This window comes from Vombatus ursinus, unplaced genomic scaffold (genome assembly GCF_900497805.2).
Source record: "Vombatus ursinus unplaced genomic scaffold, bare-nosed wombat genome assembly UNPS02005459.1, whole genome shotgun sequence".
In the NCBI taxonomy this organism is placed as follows: domain Eukaryota; kingdom Metazoa; phylum Chordata; class Mammalia; order Diprotodontia; family Vombatidae; genus Vombatus; species Vombatus ursinus.
Genome location: NW_020945237.1, coordinates 3,113,310 through 3,136,288, shown reverse-complemented (window position 1 = coordinate 3,136,288; position 22,979 = coordinate 3,113,310). Strand labels below are relative to the sequence as shown.

The 22,979-nt window shown below is 38.5% G+C and overlaps 1 protein-coding gene across 4 annotated transcripts in view; it reads left to right on the top strand.

The window, feature by feature from the left end:
- CDK14 (cyclin dependent kinase 14) overlaps positions 1–22,979 on the top strand; it is a 664,870-nt gene that overhangs the window by 266,246 nt on the left and 375,645 nt on the right. The window lies entirely within an intron of this gene.

The window sequence follows — 22,979 nt, the reverse complement described above, 5'->3', positions numbered from 1 at the left end:
AAAGGCTGCTGAATTCTGATTGTAATGCCTAATTGTGATGACTCATCTTAGCTATGGGGAATAGAAGACATATACCTTCTCCTTTCAGTAGAGAGGAGGGAGACTATAGAATGTGAACATTATATACAGTATTAAAAATGTTGGCCATGGCTGCTGGTTTATTGCAAAGGAGGATTTGGTGGTGGAAACACATATAGAAAGTAAGTGTGATATGGAAATAAAACAAAGAATATGAATACATTTTTAAAATTGATGTTGGAATGTTCAGGGATACATCGCTAACCTTTTGAGATCAACCACCAATATTCTCCCACCAAAACATCACTTGGTACCACTGTGAGAGAGAAAATGTAAGACCTATTAGACAGTGGCTTGACATAATATAGCACATGAAACCATGGACATAGAGTTAATAGTTCCTTTATGGAACAGTTAGATTTATTTTGTTTCATGGTCATGGAATATGAATACAAAACTTAAAAACCCCAATTTCTATTTGTCTAAATTCATTGTCTTTAGGCTAGATGTATTGTAGAGTATTGAAAGGCTATAACAGAAAGGCTGAAACTAATAAGATGAAATTTAATGGGGATAATATATAGTTTTACACTTTGGTTAAAAAAAAAAAAACAAAACCCTGGAAAAACACAGCCTAGAAAGGCATGAGTAGATGGTATTTCTTGTGATTTGCAGGTTTTAATAGAATGAAAGCTCAGTAAGAATTGATGTGAAAGAATAGCGCCAAACAAGTAAACACTATCTTTTTGAGACTGCTTTGAGGGGTTGGGGGTAGAATTTAGAATTAAGGAGGTTCTAGTTCTGATATATTATGCTCCGATGAGACACAGAGTCTGGAGTACTATGTTCAGTTCTAGGTGTTATGTCTTAGGAAGAACATAGACAATCTAGAGCCCATCCAGGGGAGACATCAGTATGACAAGAGAACTAGAAACCATTCCATCTAGGGATAGGTTGAAGGAACTGGGTGTGTTTAACTTGGAGAAGAGAAGGTAGAGGCAGGGCATGATAGCAGTTTTCAAATACTTGAGTTTCAGATTGAAAAGGCATTATTTTTGCCCCTCAAGTCAGAATTGGGAGCAGCAATACATGGAAGTTTCAGAGACAGATTTAATTTTGATTTAAGGGGAAACTTCCTAATAACCAGGGCTGTTTGTTGATGGAGTGGGCTACCTCAGGAGCTGAAAGATTCTTTCATTGCTTGTAATCACCACCATCGTCATCACCACCTCCACCACCACCAGCATCAGTACCCCCATTAGTACAACCAGCACAGGGGCAGCTAGGTGGTGCAGGGCCTCAAACGCATAACACTTGCTAGCTGTGTGACCCTGGGCAAGTCACTTAACCCCATTGTTTAACAAAAACCAAAAAAAGTACAACCAGCACCAAAGCATTTATATAATGCTTTAAGGTTTGCAAGACAGTTTATGCATAATAAATTTATTTGACTTGATGGGTACATGTAGGTGATGTCATAGAGGGAATTTTCTTTCATGTGTGGATTTGACCAGAAGGTCTGTGAGGTTTCTTTGAATTCTTACCTTTTGTAGTATCCTATGAATAGAGCATTGCAAATCCCTCTTCACTACTAAAAAAAAAAAAAAATAACTGAAAACATCTGCACTTTTGTTATCCCATCTCTTCTAGGTCTGAGGTCTCTTTTTAGTGTGTCTGTGTATATGTGTATTTTCATATGTGCGAATATGCATGGGATCTTAGATCTTGAACTGGAAGGGATCTTAGGGGCCATTATTTGATAGAGGAGGAAGCTGGAGTCCAGAGGGTTTCAGTAACTCGGCCAGCATCCAAAAGGTACTAAGTGTTGGAGATAAGGTTTGAGCCCAGTTTCTAGGACCTGCAGAGCTGCTGTGCATTCCTCTACACCATGATGTATGTAGACAGTGAGGAGAGAAGCAGACAAGATTCTGGAGAAATCTGTATGGGATCACAGATGTAGGTGTATAGGACCTCCTTTGGAGATTCTCTTTGTTCAGATCTTCCCTTCTTTTACATTGCCACCGTTAGTCTCTCTTTCTTGAGGATCCAGTCATGCTGCTCACTTGACTCCCAGCTTAACTCATTCTCTTATCTCTCCCATATCCTGACCCAGCTACCTTGTTCAGGTACCACCCTGGTCCTTCAGTCATGATTTATGTTTTGTCTATCTCTATTAGAAGATAGGCTTCTTGAGAGTAAGGGTCATCTTGTTTTCTTGTATTAGTGTCCCCAGTACTCAGCAAAGTGCCTAGAACGTGGCAAGTGGGTAGACTGCATTTTCAGTTTACAAGGGGTCTGGTTCACTTGGTTTGTCTGTGCCTCAGAGGAACAGTAGTCTTAAAAAAATCTTATTTGTATTGATTCATCTTGTTTTTACAACTTCTTTTCCAAATATTCTTTCTCTACCCCTCTAACCCCCCATCAAGCCTTCACTTGTAACAAAGATTTTAAAAGAAAGAGAAAACTTAACAGTATATAGACACTGATGGTATGGGCAATAGTTCTCTGCAGTCCCCCTCCCCCCACCTCTGAAATGAATAGAAAGACGTCTCTTTTTCATCTCTTCTCCAAGGGCAAGCTTGATCTTTGGAATTGCATCTGGAGGCAGTAGGAGTAGTCCCAAATATATCCTATGTCCTTGAGGAAAAGAAGTATTTGTGATGTGTATCAGATGTGTAATGAAGTTGGTGTACTGTTGGAACCTATAGAAACCTATAGGTTTCTTTTCATGGGCATAAAGCCTAGGTTATAAGCAGGAACAAGCATTTATTTCTAAATATCTTATCTGTACTTTTCTTGAGAAATCCTATAACAAGGTATGAATGCTTCACTGGGGTTATTAAGACCAAGAAAATTGTGGCAGCCTTTGGCAAAACATGCAAGAACTATCAGAGGGCTGTATTTGGTACATAAATATCTTCTATAACCCAGTATATAATCTTAACAAATTATTTGCATATTAACAATAGCTCGATGGCACAGTGGATAGATCACTGGGCTTGGAAACAGCAAGACTCATCTTCATGAGTTCAAATCCAGCCTCAGACACTTACTAGCTGTACGACCCTGGGCAAGTCACTTCACCCTGTTCACCTCAGTTTCCTCATCTGTAAAATGAGCTGGAGAAGGAAATGACAGACCACTGCAGTATCTCTGCCAAGAAAACCCCAAATGGGTTTACAGAGAGTCAGGCACAGTTGAACAACAACGATTCCTTCAAGTGACCATGGTGGATGTTACAAATGCAGATTCTAAAGTGGATTTGTAAACTCCGTCAATTTTGATATTTCCTCCAGTGGTGCAACTTGTACCCTTATCTATACCTGCCCATGGATATGACTCATCCTGTGGATTTCCCCTTGATTCCAGTTCTGAAAAGGGAATATCAGTCACAATTTCCCATATGAGCTACAGTGGGACATTTTTGTCAAATATTTGTGAACTGATTAATTTTTTTTCTTAAATGATGTTTCTCAAGAAAGGTATTTAATTCTTAGTTTAAACCTAGAGCTTAAACCTAGAGTGGGGACATCTGGAAAAGACATGAAGATGACTATGAAGGGTGAGAGCTAAGCTTTCTACCATTTGAACTTTGAGAATAGAGGCCAGAAATAACTTGCTTTGGGGGACAAGTTACATCTTTTTTCCCCCTAAGAAACACTTAGCTGCCTTATCACCTTGTCACTGTCAGCTCCAGCTGTCGGCTTTTCAAGCTGAGACATTCTTTTCTCCTATCTTTTCTGTCCTAACACCTCCCTATCTTCTTTTACTTTGCCCTGCTTGCTTTATTTAAAAAGAGAGAAAAGGATAGCAGGATGCTGTTATCCCAGCTGGTGAGAATGGCTGTGTGATTTCAGTGAACCCATGGAGAATCAGATCACTTTGCCTAGCTGTTATCTGTATCATAAAGTTTGGAAAGTTCACGATCTTAAAATATTTTTGAAAGACTTTTAATTCATGTCCTTGAAGGTTTACTGACTGTGAAGAATGTGATTCAACTACCTGAGCAGGGAATTTTCTTTATATTGTTTATGAAACATTTGTTAGGTTTGTGGAGGGAAAGGAACTAGGGTGACCACCTAAACCTATCATCTTTGAACCCCCTTCTGTAACTTGTGTCTTTTGGTGGAGGATAAATAGTGTGTGAAGAGGGACGCGGAAAAGAATAATGAGGATGGGAGAGGAAGGAAACGGCAGATCTCTGGAACAGTGTGTACTTTGCAGAAATAAGAGATTAGAAAGGAGGCCACTGAAAGACCTGGAATTTTCTCCCCTATTTCTTTATTCCTTCATGCCTCTTCCTGCCTCCTTCCTCCTCACATCTGCCCTCTATCCTTCACCCTCAACCCAGCAGTCAGGTAAGGAGCACGATGTTAACTCAGCAACATATAGCAAGGGAAGCCAGATAAATCCCTTCTGTCCTGCTGAAATGAAAAAAGACAAAGTGATACTGGCCTAGAATCTCTACCTTTTTGAGAAATGAAATGAAATCGGGCCTCTGATCAAACAAATTTCTCTCTAGAAAAGGACTACTCTGACTAGTAACCGGGGGCTTTCCTCAGAAATGGAGTGTATGGCACTTCATTAACTCTTTAAATTACTTTTTGAGAGGTTTTCCTTTATGTTTAAAATGGCCCTGCACCCATTTAGAGTAAATTCCTTATTGTGAATAGGTTTACCCTAGTAATTGAAGAAGATGTTGCCGCTGCCTTCCGATTTTGGGCTTCCTAACCTGTCCATAAGCCCTGTCTATTAAGTATCTAATCAAAGAATGGTGTTTCTGTTGCAGCTTTGCAGTCATTGTGCTTCCTTATTCCCCATCCTCCTTTCCGTACCCCACAGTGAACCACAGACAGGCAGGGAGAAATAATGGACAGACTGGCTGCCAACCAAGAATGGCACTGATGCCAACTCTTAGCACTAGACAGCTGCTTATGAATATATATTTATATATACATATATAGTCACACAATTTGAGTTACTGCCATTGCCTTAATTTTAAAAATCGTTGATTTCTAATTATTTAACATCATATGTTTTCAATCCTTCCCCCTCCCCCAAATAAAATGCTGTTTTGATCTGACACACATATTATTTGCCATTTATAGACAAGCAAACATCCTGGAGACATCTGACTTGATTTTCTTTGTTCCTTTCAGACCAGTCTCACAGCTACTTAATTTTATGAAACTGGTGTGAAGTCAAAATAAGGCTTCATGGAGGGTCTGAAAGCACTTGTCTTGAGGGGAAAATTTGTTCATTTAATAATGAGTAAGTAGTGTTGAAGGATGCTGAGATACAGCGAGAAAAGGGAGTTTAAGAAGGGCATGGGAATACAGATTGTGAGGGAGATGGAAAGAACAGGAATAAGAACTATGAGTGTGATAGGATCTAGAACATTATCATCCTCTGCTTTCCAGAGACCCAGTGATTGTTAAGCCATATCTTAAATACACACAACTCGGCAACAAATATCAACAAATATACATACTTATAAATACACATACATAAGTACATATATACGTATGTGTGTGTGTCATATATATGTATATGTGTGTATTTGTATATATACATATAGACACACACATATACATACCCAGTACTAAAGTTCTGTACATAGATTATGTATTTCATACCGTTAGGTCTTATGTGTTTTCTTTAGAATATCTCCAATTATGAAATGTAGTACGAACTTTGAATCAGGTAAACTTTGGTTCAAATCCCATCTTCAACACTTACTAGCTAGGTGACAATGGATATGTTTCTCTGAGCCTCAAACAATTCTCTATGGTTTATCATTTAAGTTATAGACTTTTAGTCTGTGGAAGTCCCAAACCTACAAATGCAGAGAGCCTAGATAATTGATGTCATCTTCTATTCTAAGCACTTAATAAAACTTAAAAATCTGTGCACAATTAAATATCCTTGAGAGGAAGCACCAAGACAGTTGAGACACAGGATACTATTGCATGAAACACAGAGATTTAATCTCCATGCATATTTTAAAAGAAAGTTCTTATTTGAAGATGAAAATTTTTTTTAAAATTCTGAATTTACTTATTTCTGTTTATTCACTTGAACTAGCTCTTTTGTGTGTGTGTGTCATTTAATTTATTAGGGACCGAAAAGATAGTAGAAAAAGAAAAAGGCTTCATATGTACAAAAAGAATTATGGCAGATATTTTTGTGGTGGCAAAGAACTAGAGACTGAGGTGGAAGTGCTCCATCAGTTGGGTAATGTTTGAACAAATTGTGATATATGAATGTAATGGGATACTGTTGTGCTGTAAGAAATTATAAAAGGCATGGTGTGAGTGTAACTTGGGAAGACACGTATGAACTGATGCAGAGTGAAGTGAGCAGAACCAGGAGGACAATTTATATAATAACAACATTGTAAAGTCAACTTTTAAAGACTTAAAACCTAAGTCTTACAAACTATGATTCCAGAGATTCCAGAGAACCAGTGCTGAACCTTACTATCCATCTCCTCACCAAAAGACTCTGGTTTCAGGATGTAGAATAAATCAAACTCTTTTGGACATGGCCAGTATGGGACTTTGCTTTGCTTGATTATGCATATTTGTTACAAGCATTTTGTTTTGCCTTTTGTCAGTGGGTCAGGAGGATGGGGTGGAGAGAAAATAGATTTTTGTTAAGTGAAAAAAATTAGTTTTAAAACTGATTAGGGACCTTTGATTCCTAGCCACTCAAGCCTCATATTTTCAGTCTCCTTATTTCTCAGATATCCTAACACCCCTTCCTGCTGTAGGGTTCTCATTAGCAAGTTACCATTTAGATGTGCTGTGCAGTATAGAACCTGACTGGGCTTCTCATGGACATCTAGGCAGCGCAGTGGATAGAGTACTGGGTTTGGAATCAGGAAAATCTTCCTGTTCAAATCCACTCTCAGGCACTTACTAGCTGTGTGACCCTGAGCAAGTCACTTAATGCAGTTTGCCTCAGTTTCCTCATCTGTAAAATGAGCTGGAGAAAAGAATGGCAAACCACTCCAGCACCTTTGCCGAGAAAACCCCAAATGGGGTCAGGAAGAGTTGGATACGATGGAAATGACTCGACAACAAAGGCCTCTTCTAATGTGGTCAGAATCCTAGGCTTATAACACAGCCTGATCTCTTGCCACATCTTCTGTCGTCGCTGTACTCCTTTGGGGCTCTCAGACTGTGACACTCTGTGTGCAAGCACACACACACACACATACACACTCTTATTAGCACAGACTCCTCTCAAAGCCAGTCCACTACAACTCTCTGCGCTGAATTCTATTGTTTGTCTCCTATCAGCAAGTTCCGTTCAGTCTCCCTCCACATATTCAGGGATCAGTTTCCCAGCATATGCCGATGTAGTCAGTACATCCTCGTGCTTCTTAAATAGCCCTGGGGAACACCTGGTAGCTGTCTATCCACAAAGCTTTTGGCTTACAAATATTCCTCCCTTGTTGCCACCCTCGCTATAATTGGTAATCCTTCTGAAATTAAGTATCACGTCTTTTCTATAATGGCCATTGACATGAAATCTCCTCTTGCATAAGCAGAGAGTCTTTGGGTGTGGAACGTGGTGCATACTATCAGACTTAGTTATGTAGGTTAACTTTTTTGAGCTGTTTTTTCTTGTTTTAATTATTTGTTGCTAGAGATGGCTTGCTGGGTAGGGAAAGGGAGATAGATGGATCTTTTAGGGAAAAGAGGACATAAAAACAAAAGACATCTATATGATTAAAATTTAGTAGAAAATAAAATGTATCTCGTGGTTTGGGGTTCAAATGGGCCGTGAAGAAATGGCAACTTGACTAAATAGGGGACAAATATATTCAGTGAAACAGTAATTTGAATGTCTGTTCAATGTGGGAGGTAAAAAAGATACAATGTGTAATTCTGTTCTCCAAAAAAATTACAAACTCCTTCAGGTAAAACTGGGAATTTGGCCGAAGGAGTGGTCTCTCTGCCTTACTGTTTAGGCGTGATGGTGTCATGAAACTCTCGTCTGACCCTGTACCTCAGAAGTGACAACCTATATAACATGTTTTAGATTTCTTTCAGATATACACCAGTTGTTGCTGCCAATTGTTTTTGCTCTTCAGCTCTTTTGCTTTATGTCACAGAGAGACTTCTGCTTGTTCAAGCCCACTCAAACACCAAACCAGAATTTTCATTGCTCAAAAAAAAAAAACCCAACCGCTCTTTATTGCAGCAGCTAAGCTTAAGCAAATTTAGAATACACTTAACAATCAGTTTAGAAACCTAAATTACATATGTGTCTTTTCTCACCTCTTCTTTTGACATCTCATCGGTTCTCTAGTCTTCTATTCCTACTGGTATGATTCACCCCTGATTGCTCACTTGGTATCACACCTTCCCTCACCTTCCTAAATGAAACCTCAATCTGTTCCATGAGGTACCTGAGCTGGCCAGAACCCTTCTCTCTCTTACCTTAAAAACTCTTCTCTCTCTTGAGTCACCTTACCAATCATTATTTTTTTTTTCTGACGTTACAAGGCAGGACCTGTCAGGGAGTAAGAAAAAGGGAAAAAAAAAACCTAGTTGACACAGCATCCCTTCTTTTCTGGAGAGCCAAATGCTGCATCTGTCTTCTATAAATCAGGGGAATAGGTTTTCTTTCTTTCTTACTTTTTTCTTTTCTGGAAAGAAAAAGTCAATCTAATTTCTCCTTTTTGTTTACCTCTGTCATAAACTTTTTTTTTAAAAGAGTATGTCTAGATTTAATTGAACAATTTAGCCAATTCCTTTTATTGGTATGTTTTAGCCAGAAAGATTTCTTAAAGTTGTGGGAAAAATCGGGCAGGAAATTTAAGCAAGAATATCATGTGGTGGAAAGAACCATCGATTGGTAGTGTCTCTTCCATCCCCCAGAGGGTCTCGTGAAGTTATTTTTTTAATTAATATTTAATTTTTATTCTGAATTTAAACACTGATTTAGGAGGCTGACAAGGAACCATGAAACAAGTAGGAGAACCAGGATAGAGCAGTGTCCTGACAAACCCAGAGGGAAGAGCATATCCGGGAGAAGAGAGTAAAAGCTGTGTGCCAAGAGGCCAATCAAATGGGCATTTGTATTGACATGGTAGACCAGAAAAAGGATTGTCTATGAAATGGCAGGTCTTTATTAGGTACAATTGGCTCTTTTTTTCCTTTGAATTTACTTTGAGTCTGTTTTATATATTCTTAGAGATGCATGTGTTTTATTTCCCAGTTGAAGGTAAGGAAGTGAGGAACTGCCTTAATTGTTGTACCTCCAGCACTTAGCACATAGTAGGCACTTTAAAATGCCTGTTGAGTTGAGCAAATGAATTAGGAAATTTGAGCATGCAGATTCTTTCTAGTTCTTACTCCGCCACTAGCCTGTCAGATTACCTTGGGAAATTCCATTAACCTTCTTTAGGTCTCAATGTCTTCATCTTAAAAATGGTTAAGTAAGTGTTGGCCTATGTGATCTCAATGGTTCCTTCCAGTTCCAAGATGTTATTATTTTGTGAAATAAATGCGTTTTCATATTTGTTTACAAATTCACAAAGAAACCGTGAATCTCATTTCTATTTCTTATGATTTTATGTTCTTAGTAAGTATTTTACATCGGGAGAACCAAACCTATATAGCATCTTGTAGACTGCCTGAATACTCACGCCCATGGGGTGATATTTTTTTCTCATTTTTCTACATGATCTATAGCAGTACTCTTTGGGAACCCTATGACATTATATTCCTATTACAATAGTCCATTATCTGTTGTGACCTATTTCTAATACTTTTCTAAATAGAGGGAAGTAATATATTTTCACAAATACTATATGATGATTATTATATTTTTGAGTTCAATTTGAGTGAAAACCATAGAATATAGAACTGGAAAGAACTTTACAGGTCATTAAGTCTCACCTGGTTTTATAGATCAAGAAACTAAGGCACATCAAAGTTGAAAGACTTAACCTCAAACTACATATTTATGTAATTAAACACCCAAAATGTATTTAACTAAAGGCATCTAATTTATATATTATGAATCTGATTAGAAATGTTTTTGAACATCATTAGTTTTTAAAATGGGCAGCTAGATGGCACATTGGATAGAGCACTGCACTTGGAATCAGGAAGACACATCTTCATCAGTTCAAATTCAACCTCAGCCACTTACTAGCTGTGTGACCCTGGACAAGTCACTTAACCCTGTTTGCCTTAGTTTCCTTATCTGTAAAAGAGCTGAAGAAGGAAATGGCAAACCACTCCAGTATCTTTGCCAAAAACACCCCAGTTGGGGTCACAGAGTGTCAGATGCAACTAAAATGACTTAACATCAATAAAAAATTTTAAACTACTATTTAGAGAATTCTAGTTCTTATTCAATCCCTTTCAGTTTGCTGAATGGAAATATTAGTTTCCATTCACATTCAACTTTCAAATTGTTGTTCTGCAATCATTTTTCAGTCATGTCTGACTCTTTGTGACCCCATCTTGGCAAAGATCCTGGAGTCGTTTGCCATTTCTTTCTCCTGTTCATTTTACAGATGAAGAAACTGAGGCAAACAGGGTTAAGGAGCTTGCACAGGGTCTTACAGCTATTAAGTGTTTGAGGGTGGATTTGAACCTATGAAGATGAGTCTTCCTGAGTCAAGACCCTTTATCTGGTACTTTATCCACTGCACCACCTAGCTGCCCTACTTTTTAAATGACCCACTGCAATATAATCTGTTATGTCTCTGCTGATTGTATACCAAAGCCATTTTGGAGGCACCATTTGATGCTGACTTTTAAATGAATGAGTGACATTTTCATCTCAATTCACGAAAGACACAGATGAATATTTTTGAAAAATCTAATTAGACAAGCTTTTAAACTCTTAGAATTATAGAATTTTTTCCCAAAAGAAGTTTTTTTAGTTGATTTTCAGTTTTTCTGCCATTAATCTCTGCCATGTCAAGTTCCCAGTAGCTCACATTTATACCATACTTAAAGGTTTGCAATGTGTTTTGTATAGATTGCCTCATTTGTGCCTTACAACAGCCCTGTGAGATAAGTACTACAGATATCAGCACCCTTTCATGAATGAAGTAATAGAGGCTAATTGGTTGGGACTCGGACATGCTCAGAGATCCGTAGGTCTCAGAGGTGAGATTTGAATCTCTGTGTACCTGACTCTAAATGCAGTGGTCCATTTAGCCTGCCATGTGCTTCTCCCAAAGTATACTTGTGCAGCGGGGATAGTTTTCTAGTAGAATCAGAGTCATAGAATTTGAGAGTCAAAAGAGAGCTCAGGGGCCATCTCATGTAACCTATACCTGAAAGGAATTTGCACTAGAACGTAGTGAAAAGTTGTCCTGGAATGTCTGCTTGAAGACTTCTAATAAGGGAGTCCTGGGGCTATCCCTTCCTCTTTTGGATACCTCTAATTCTGACATTGAGCCTAATTTTGCCCCTTCCCAACTTATGTCCATTCTTCCTGATTCTACCTTCTGTTACCAAACAGAAAAAAATCAATCCCTCTACCATGTTTCAGATAATCTTCTCAGTCTCCTCTTCTCCAAGATAAACATCTTTGGTTCCCTCAACCAATCGTCATATGCCAAGGATTCACAACCCTTCACTATCCTGATTACCTTCCCCAATGTGTCTCTACCTTATTAAGCTATGGTATCCAGGAGTGATCATAAGATCATAGATGTGGTCTAACTAGGGTGGAGTATAGAAGAAGTATCAACCTCTTTGGGGGCAGCTAGGTGGCACAGTGGATAAAGTGCCGGACCTGGAGTCAGAAAGACTCATCTTCCTAAGTTCAAATCTAGCCCCAGACACTTAGTAGCTTTGTGACCCTGGGAAAGTCACTTAACCCTGTTTGCCTCAGTTTCCTCATCTGTAAAATGAACTGGAGAAGAAAATGGCAAATCACTCCAGTATCTTTACCAAGAAAACCCCATGTGGGGTCATGAAAAGTTGGACACAACTGAGATGACTCAACAGCAAAAATTAATCTCTTTCTTCCGTGGAAGGCAAACTTCTCAATGTAGCCCAGAATGGCCATTGCTGACTCATTTAGGAGATAGTTTACTAAAAGACCTAGGTCTTTTTAGATAAAATGCTCCCTAACTGTGCCCCCCGATTCTGTACTTAGGAAGTTGATTTTTGAACCAAAGTATAAAACTTTACATTTATCCTATTGAACCTCATATTATGAGATTCTGCCCAGTGCTCTATCTCACCTGGCAGGGTCTTCTTTGGGTACCTACTCTGTCATCTGATGTATTAACTATTATTCTTGACACAGAGAGAAGTCCTAATGGTTTAGGTAACCCTGGAACATTTATGTAATATATTTTTTTAAAAAATATTTTTCCAATTACATGTAGAAATTTTGACATTCTTTTTTTTTTAATTTTGAGTTACAAATTTTCTCCCTCCCTCCCTTAACTACTCATTGAGTAGGCATACAATTTGATATAGGTTATACATGTGCAGTCATGCAAAGGATATTCCCACATATCTAATACATTTCTGAGGCAGCTAGGTGACAGATAAGAGTGCTGGGCCTGGAGTCAGAAAAACTCCTCTTCCTGACTTCAAATCTGGCCTCAGATTCTCACTAGGTGTGTGACCCTGGGCAAGTCACTTAACCCTGTTTGCCTCAGTTTCCTTATCTGTAAAATGAGATGGAGAAGGAAGTGACAAACCACTCCAGTATCTTTGCTAAGAAAACCCCAAATGGGGACATGGAGAGTTGAACGCGATTGAACAACAAACGAATAATAACATTTCTGCAGATTGTAATTAGAAGAGATTCTGATTTTGTTTTTCATGTGATCTGAACAGGACCATTTTTACCCTCTTGTAATTGGACCCTTAGGGAGTTATAAAAATTGCCTGATCATTCTGTTTCTTTAACCTTTGTGATTCTAAAGCTTAGAGTCTTGCATCAGAGTTAGAAGATTGGGGTCCTAGTTGGCTTCTGAAATGCTGTATTACCACACATAAGTCACTTAAATCTCTAGATAACATTTACTTAGACCTTAATAATGGGTGGTTTGTGAGATTACACACAAAAAGGTGATACACTGAGGTAGAACCCATGGGTTTGGTTTTTCCTCTGCTGGAGGATGTAGGTCAGCTTTCTCACTGAATAAAATAGGAACATTTTGTAGATTTCAATAATGTCCAGCTATTAGTTGCTTATTCCTTGTGGGTCTATCTTGAAAAATGAACTTGTAAGAGTAGTCTTCAATATAATATTTATGATTAAGTGAATATAGTAAAAAACAATTCTTTTCATGTACCTTCATTTCCAACCAACTTTGCACTTTGAATTTTAACGCTCATTGTTGAAATGTGAGAGGGATTATACATTTTTGTACTTGTGCTTCTGATAAGACCAGAAGTAATGGGTGGAAGTCATAGAAAAGTGGATTTGGTCTTGACATGAGAAAAAACAACAACAAACAAACAATCTTACATTAAAGCTATCAGGTGGAATATTTGCCTCAGAAGGTGGTAGTTTCTTTCTTACAGATACTCTTTTGGTAGAAGCTAAAAACACCATTTGTTGAGGATGTTGTGTTTGGTGTTCATTTTCAATTTGTTCTTTTTCTAGTTTTTTTAGTTGTATGCCCAATTCATTGATCTCCTCTTTTTCTATTTTATTCATGTAAGCATTTAGAGATATAAAACTTCCCCTAAGACCTGCTTTTGCTGCATCCCATAAGTTTTGGTATGTTGTCTCATTATTGTCATTCTCTTGAATGAGGTTATTGATTGTTTCTATGATTTGTTGTTTGACCCAATCATTTTTTAGGATTAGATTATTTAGTTTCCAATTATTTTTTAGTCTTTCCATCTTTCCATGGCCCTTTATTACATATAATTTATAATGATCTGAAAAGGAAGCATTCAATAATTCTGCCTTTCTGCATTGGATTGTGAGGTTTTTTATGCCCTAGTACATGTTCAATTTTTGTGTATGTGCCATGTACTGCAAAGCAAAAAGTATTTTCCTTACTATCCCCATTCTGTTTTCTCCAGAGGGCTATCATACCTAACTTTTCTAATATTCTATTCACCTCCTTAACTTCTTTCTTGTTTATTTTGTGGTTAGATTTATCTAGTTCAGAGAGGGGGAGGTTAAGGTCCCCCATTAGTATAGTTTTGTCTTTTTCTTCCTGTAACTCCCTGAACTTCTCCTCTAAGCATACCATTTGGTGCATATATGTTTAGTAATGATATAACCTCATTGTCTATGGTGCCTTTTAGCAAGATGTAGTTTCCTTCCTTATCTCTTTTGATAAAATCTATTTTTGCTTTTGCTTTGTCTGAGATCAGGATTTCTACTTCTGCTTTTTTTTTTACTTCAGCTGAAGCATAATATATTCTGCTCCAGCCTTTTACCTTTACTCAGTATGTGTCACTCTGTTTCAAATGTGTTTCCTGTAAACAACATATTGTAGGATTATGGTTTTTAATCCTTTCTGCTATCCACTTCTGTTTTATGGGAGAGTTTATCCCATTCACATTCACAGTTATGATTACTATCTGTGTCTTTCTCTTCATCCTCCCTCCCCCCATTTATGCTTTTCTTTCTCCTTCCTCCTTTCTCCTTTTCCATCCTCACTAGTGTTTTGCTTTTGACCACTGCCTCCCTCCTATTATCCCCTTCCCTTTTATTCCCCTTTACCCTTACTTCTTTCCTCCCTCCCTTTTCTTTCCTCTTTTCCCTCCTACTGCCTATAGGGCTAGTTAGATTTCTTTGCCTAACTGATTATGTTATTCCCTTCTTGAGCCAAATCTGATGAGAGTAAGGTTCAATGCTCATATCTCTCCCTTCTTTCCCTCTGCTATAATAGCTTTTTTTGTGCCGTTTCCTGTCTTTGGGCGATATTTTCTGGGTTTTCAGAGGTTAATACAGGAGGGTAAGAGCAACTTACCTATTACTGTGCCATCTTGGCTCCCGGAAGCAGAACTTGGTGTTCATTTTCAGTTGTAGTGTAGCCAGTGTAGTGAAGCCAGGTGGGACTGTGGATAGAACACTGGACCTGGAGACTGGAGGACCTGAGTTCAAATCCTGCTTCAGACACTATGTGACCCTGGGTAATTAGCCTAACCTCTCTGTGCTTTAGTTTTCTCTTCTACAAAATGGGGACCTACCTCACAAGGTTGTTGTCAGGATCAAATGAATTAATATTTGTGAAAACACTTTACAAACCTTGAAGTGCGATATAATTGCTAGTTCTTACTATTATTTTTATTATATGACCTCTGAGGTTCCTTCCAACTCTTTAATTTCTATTATTCTGTGCTTGGAAAAACTTTAAAAAATTCTCTGGGATATTAAATGCTAAATGATATTATTTTATCTGATGGATTTTATTGGGGTCCCTGGATGAAATCTTTGAAATAAGCGTGATTTTGTTCTTACCCATTTTTGCTTTCAGGATACTTTTGGCTTTGTTGTCACCGTAGTCATGCCTTCTTGCTGTCCTTTGCTCCAAGGCTTTGTTTGTAAACATGTAATGTGATTTGCCTTCTTTCTACTACTGAATTATAAGATTTACAGCCGAACGGGACCTTAGAGACCATTGGTCAGTTCCCATCTGTCTCATTTAGCTCGTATGTTTTGTCTTGACACGACATTCAGTTATGAGGTCATCTTTTGAAACTCATACATTTTGATGCTGTCTCCCCTACTCCTTTCTCTGCTAGTCATCAATTTCTTCAATGGTACTTCAGAAAAAAAATAACAATTTAAATATGTAAACTCTCCCACTGTCATTACACAATGGCTAAAACATTCAGTGAGTAAAATAATGGTGCTTTACTTACATTATAGTTTTCTAGTATTTCTGCCATGTCTTGCAGACCCATAAAAAAAATAAACACCACCACCAAAGTATTTCTGTGGCATCCTATCGCGTTTTATTTGCCTTTTTAAAAAGTGAGGGCAAGGAAAAAACAAAACAGAACATGATGATGTTTCTATGGCACGCAGAAATATGCCACAGTCAGACATCATTTTTTCTTCTCATAAGATTTTTGATTCTGGGAAAATCAATAATATTACTCTGTAGGAAGAAAAATGGAAATATTCTAATTCTAATCATGATTATGATCTGACAGAGCTGACCATTGAGAAGAGGGACAAGTGAATGATATTTGACTCGCTCTTTCAAGCCAGTGGAGAATACATAGATGGTACAGTAAGCTTTTAGCAGCCTGAACAAATAAGTAAATATATTTTAAATATGCATCCACTACTTGCCAATCCACCTTTGAAAACATTTATCAAGTGCCTATTCTGCTTAGTATACTAAAGATAAAAAGAAAAAATGCATTACAGCCCTGGGCTTCAACAAGTTTACATTCTCTTTGCCGTAGAAAAATTTCTGATTTTTCTTGATAAAAAAGGATCCCAAATAAGTGGAAAAATAAAGAAGGTAAATAGCTTTGTACTCCTTTTAAAAAGGAGGTTAGGTATCTATCAAATGGGTAATGACTAAACAAATTTTTGTGCGTGGATGTAATGTTGTTGAGTCGTTCCCGTCATGTCTGAGTCTTTGTGACGCCTTTTGGGGTTTTCTTGGCGAAAATACTGGAGTGGGTTGCCATTTCCTTCTCCAGCTCATTTTACAGATAAGGAAACTGAGAGAGACAGGGTTAAGTGACTTGCCCAGGGTCACACAGATAGTAAGGCCTGAGGCCAGATTTGAAGTCAGGGAAGTAAGTCTTGGGGCCCCACACTCTATCCACTAAATAGAAATAATGAAGATAAGAAACATGGGAAGACAATGAATTGCTTGGTGCAGAGGGAAAGAAGCAGAACCAAAATAATGAACACAATAACTACAATAACGTGTAAATGAAAAGAATCCCTGAAGTAAGCTGGTCTTTAATTTTCCTGACCGGTTTTGACCCTTGTAGTCACAACTACCTCTTTTCAGGAGACAGCTGCAAGTTTATGGGTAAGTAGGTTTGGCTTAACTATATTTCTCTGTTATTCCCAAGAGAAGTGGCCAGGTGGACATGATCGTGATGTAAAAATTAAAGGCAAGAATAAGATTAAAAAATAAGAAACTGGCTTAGGAACTTGCCCAACTTTAAGATCCATACTATTTTGCAGTGTCGTGAATGTCCACGTTTTCTGATGGTAGTAGAAGTGTTTGGGCAAAAATGACTGGATTCTGGTCTTGGTGTTTTTCTAGAGGAATGACAGTGCAGTGGAACGATCACTTCCAAGTTGTTGGAGTTACGTTCTAGGTTCCATAAATAAGTAACCGTATCGCCTTAGGCGTGGCTGTCTGTCTGTCTGTCTGAGCACGAGTTTTCCTATCAGGATAAAATGACATTAATAATAAACACTTACAATTTGGTTTAAAGTTTGCGAAGAAGACTCTATCTGCTCTCATTTGATCCTCACAAAAACAACTTTTGTGAGATAGGTAGTATTATTACCCTCTGTTTACAAATGAGGAAGCAGAGAATTTAGAGAGTGACCGCGAGCGAGCATTCGGGGTGGGGGGGAGTTAGAGAACTCGCGCTAGTGCGCGCGAGCGGCCAGAGAGTAAGCACAAGCGTTCGAAGGAAGGGGCGAGGGGGGAGGGGTGAGTAAGAGTTTGAGGAGAGATGGGAACTTGGATCTTTTTTGATGCCCAAATCTTGTGCTCTGTATTTCTCCACTTAGGGACCAGGCAGAGTCATTCATTCAAACATTTCTGAAGCACTCGAGTACTAACCCCTAGATATTAGAGGATGGCAAAAGTTGAGATGAGACAGCCTGCCCTCATGAAGCTCACAGTTCAACTATTGTACAAAATAATATGTGAGTGCATTAGAGGTGCAGAAATGAAGTGTTATTATGGCGTGGTGTTGTATAAAGACAAAGACCTCAGCTCCTGGGGGGTAAGGACTGAATACCTGACAAAAAATTATTGGGAACACTGGAAGGCAGATTGACAGGCATTGGCTTTAGCCTAATGTCTCACACCATATACCAAGATAAACTACAAATGGATATATGACTTAGGCACAAAATGTGACATTATAAGTAAATGAGAGGAACAAAGAATGGAGAGGGGAAGAGTGAGAGGATCACAGAAAATAAAATGTACAATTATGTAAAATTAAAAAGCTTTTACACAAACACATTAATGTAATTAAAATTAGAAGAAAAGGCTATAACTAAGGGGGGAATCTTTGCAGAAAGTTTCTCTAATGAAGGTCTTATATTCAAGATATATAGGTGATTGATTTAAACTTTTTGGACTAAAAGGAACTCTCCAGGAGATAATCAAAGGATATGAATAGATAGTTTTGAACGAGGGAAATATAAGCTCTCCATAATAGTATGAAAATATGCTCCAAGTAACTAATAATTAGAGAAATGCAAAGGAAGGCCACTCTGAGATTCTACTTTATATCCCTTAGATTGACAAAAAATGACTAAAGAAGGAAATGATAAAAGTTGGAGGGGCTCCTGGAAAACAGGCACTTGTTAGAGGTGCTTTGAGTTAGTTGCGTTATGCACTTTGATCCAACTATGTGACTACTAGGCATTATAGACCAAAGAGACAAAAGAAAGATGAAAAGGACCCATGGGTGGAAAAATATCTATAGCAACTCTTTCCATGATAGCCCCAAACTGGAAGCTAAGGGGAGGCCCAACTTTTGAGCAATAGCAAAATAAATTGTGGTACATGTACACGGTATAATCTTATTGTACCATAAAAAAATGATAAAGTGGACATTTTCTGAAGAACCTGAGGAGACCCTCTGTTCTGATAAAGAGTGAAGTGAGCCAAACTAACAGACGAACTTACTCAATGATAACAGTGTCGTTGAGGAAGAACTTTGGAAGACTTTAGAACTTTGCTTAGTGCAACAATAAACCACAAACTCAGAGGACCAAAGATGGAATCATATTTCCCACCTCTTTCTTTGTCATTTTTGTTGTTGTTGAGTCATTTCAGTCATGTCTGACTCTTTATGACCCATTTGGAGTTTTCTTGGCAAAGATACTGGAGTGGTTTACCATTTCCCCCTCTAGCTCATTTTACAGATGAAAGAACTGAGGCAAACAGGGTTAAATGACTTGCTCAAGATCACACAGCTAGCAAGTATCTGAAGTTGGATTTGAACACATGAAGATGAGTCTTCCTCCCCCTAGGCCTGGCACTTTATCCAAGGTAGAACCTGGAAACCTTACTCTCTCTTGCCAGAGAAGTAATCGACTTAAAAGTGAGAATGAGAAATGTGTATTTGGCTATGGCCAATATGGAAATTAGTTTGCTCGCCTCTGTTGTTGTTTTGAGATTTTCTTTTTAAATTGTTCATTTGCTGGGACAGTGGGAGGGAGAGACAATAAAAAAAAAAAGAATACTAAAGCACTGTATAAATGTAAGGTGGTATAGTGAGACCAAATGAGATAATGGACCTAAAGCACTTTAGAAATTAAATGGAAGGAATGAATGAAATAAATGCATGCCTAAGCCTCGTGATAGAGACTTGTCAGGAGTGACTGACGCTTTGTTATGACATTTATGAGTAGAAATTCATGTATTTAAATGAAAATAGTTGTGAAGCAAATTTACCTGATTGCATTGAAATTTAATATTTGAAGTAAATAATTTTTTTTAAAATGAAATTAGGTGAGGTCTATGTAGGAAGATTAGTACCATCCAGGTTGATGAAGAATTTATTGGAGCAACATTTGGATTAGGCTTTAAAGACTAGATCGGGGTGGGGAACCTGCAGCCTCGAGGCCACCTGTGGCCCTCTAGGTCCTCAAGTGCCGCCTTTTGAATACAAACTGAATCCAAACTCTTGGATTCAGTCAAAGGCCAGGGTCAAAGGTGATTTAGGGATTTTCTTGATAAAGAGAATAGTGTGAAGAAAGACATGTAGTGAAAGAGTATAGGTTATTTGTATCTGGGGCCAGTTTAATTTTGGTATAGCAGGTATAGAGGAGACTAATAGAGAAAGCTAAAAAGGGAGAGTATTGCCTTATTGCAGGGTACTTAAAAACATGAATTTTAATTTTATTTAGCAAGTCTTAGGAAGTACTTTACACATTCATGACCAGGTATATTGGTCTGAAAGATCATTCTGGCAGCAGTATGAGAGTGAGACGGTAACCAGGGTTGGGTCGAGTGGTAGAAAGGTGGAAAGAACTGTTAGGTATTTTGAAATACAAAATCCAAGGATAGTGGCAGTGGAAATGGAGAAGGGATGCATATGAGAAATTATAGTAGTGCAATTGTCATATTTTCTTACCTCATCAATGTGAGATGAGGAGAAGGGTAAAGTTAAATAAGGCACTGATTGATTAGCCAAGCCACAGGCATTTACCTAGTGCTTATTATATATGGTGCACTGTGCTAAGTGCTAGAGATGAAAGGCTAACACAGAGTCCTTTCCTCAAGGTGCTCATATTCTTATGGATGTAACATGTACACCTATGATTGTATATGGAATGTATTCCAGTCAGGGTCTGGGCTGGGGGTGAAGGGAAGAAACATATTTGGCATAGTAACTATGGAGAAGAAACGGAATAGCCCTGAGGCAGAAATGGAGAGAGAAAAAGTGGGGCCAAATGTACTTCTAAAAAATGTGATTAATCTATGAAACCTTCTTAAGTGGCGTGAAATCATCTATAGAGCCTTGTAAGAGTGGCTGTTAAAAATGTCTTTTGGTGGGGGAGATTTATATATACCCAAAGTCATTTTAATGAGGTTGAGTTTTTTTAGTCTTTACATAAAAGTAAGCAGTTATATTCAATTTAATTCAATTCAATAAATTTTTATTAAGCCCGTCGTATGTGCCAGACATTGTACTAAATTCTGTATATACAAATAAGAGAAAGACGATTCCTGCCCTCAATGAGTTTATAATCAAATGGTGTAAGTCTGTCCACAAAAGGAAGCTTGAAAAGCTGAAGGTGAGATGAGGGACTGGAGGAGGACACCAGGGAATATAAAGGAAAGGTTTGGGAAGAGTTCAGTTCACCCTTCCCCAAATCTGGGGCAGCTAGGTAGACACAGTAGATAGAGTGCCAAACTTGGAGTCAGGAAAGACTCATCTTCCTGAGTTCAAACCTGGCCTCAAACACTTACTAGCTGTGTGACCCTGGGTAAGTCACTTAACTTGTCTGTCTCAGTTTTCTCATCTGTAACATGAACTGGAGAAGGAAATGCTTAACCACTCCAGCATCTCTGCCAAGAAAAACTCAAAAAGGGTCACAGAGAGTCAGACACAACTGAATAATAAAAACTCCCTCCTGGGTGGGGCGGAGTCAAGATGGCGGAGGGAAAGCAATGACTTGTTTGAACTCTCCCCCCAAACCCTTCCAAATACCTATAAAAAATGGCTCTAAACAAATTCTAAAGCAGCAGAACCCACAAAAAGACAGAGTGAAACAAATTTCCAGCCAAAGACAGCCTGGATGGTTGATCAGAAAGATATATCGAGCCAGGCGGGGAGAGGAGTGCAGTGTGGCGTGGACACGCAGGCTGCAGTGACCCTGGAGCAGGCCTCAGAGGGCTGAATCGCAGGCAGCTGTGGCAGTTTCCAGACCTCCCAACCCAGGAACGCCAAAAACAACTTAGAAGGTCAGTGGGAAAAGTCTGTGACTGCGGTGAGAGAAGGAGCTGGGTATCAGCCACCCCCGGGGCAGCGGCTGTTTCCTGAGCTTCCGGCCCACAGACTGAGGGGAAATCAAGTGGCTGATCGGAGGGGGATTGCAGGGATCTCTTTGCCGGTGCTGAGGCAGGAATCTCTTGCTTTACCCGTGCTTGGATCTGGGTCACAGTTCTGAGGGGCGATCCTGGGGCGAGGAGTAGCACTGGCATGGTGGAGCTTGTTGTGGTGGTGGAGAGAAGACACCTCGCCCCTTATCACAGCACCTTGGAAGAACTGAAAATCTTCAGGTCCCTAGAAGTATCTCTGAAAACAGCTGTACAAACCCCCGAAGCTTGGGACAGTACATTCTCCACATTGGAAACAAACTTTTACCTTAACAAATAGTTTAAAACTCAAGTAATTGGCTGGGATCATGAGTAAGCAGCCCAAAAAGAGTCAGACTATATTATCTTACTTTGGTGACAAAGAAGATCAAAACATACAACCAGAAGACAACGAAGCCAAAGCTCCTAAATCCAAAGCCTCCAAGAAGAATATGAATCAGTCCCAGGCCTTGGAAGAGCTCAAAAGGGATTTTGAGAAGCAAGTAAGAGAAGTAGAGGAAAAATTGAGAGTTTTGCAAGAAAATCATGAAAAACAAGTCAACAGCTTGCTAAAGGAGACAAAAAAATACTGAAGAAAATAACACCTTAAAAAATAGCCTAACCCAAATGGCAAAAGAGGTCCAAAAAGCCAATGAGGAGAAGAATGCCCTAAAAAGCAAAAATGGACAAATGGAAAAGGAAGTCCAAAAGCTTACTGAAGAAAATACTTCCTTAAAAATTAGAATAGAGCCATTGGAAGCTAGTGACTTTATAAGAAATCAAGACACTGTAAAACAAATCCAAAAGAATGAAAAATTAGAGAACAATGTGAAATATCTCACTGGAAAAACAACTGACCTGGAAAATAGATCCAGGAGAGAGAATTTAAAAATTTTTGGACTATCTGAAAGCCATGATCAAAAAAAGAGCTTAGACATCATCTTTCAAGAAATTATCTAGGAAAACTGCCCTGATATTTTAGAACTAGAGGGCAAAATAGAAATTGAAAGAATCCACCAATCACTGCCTGAAAGAGATCCCCAAAGGAAAACTCCTAGGAATATTGTAGCCAAATTTCAGAGTTCCCAGGTCAAGAAGAAAATATTACAGGCAGCCAGAAAGAAACAATTCAAGTATTGTGGAAACACAATCAGGATAACACAAGATTTAGCAGGTTCTACATTAAGGGACCGCAGGGCATGGAATATAATATTCTGGAGGGCAAAGGAGATAGGAT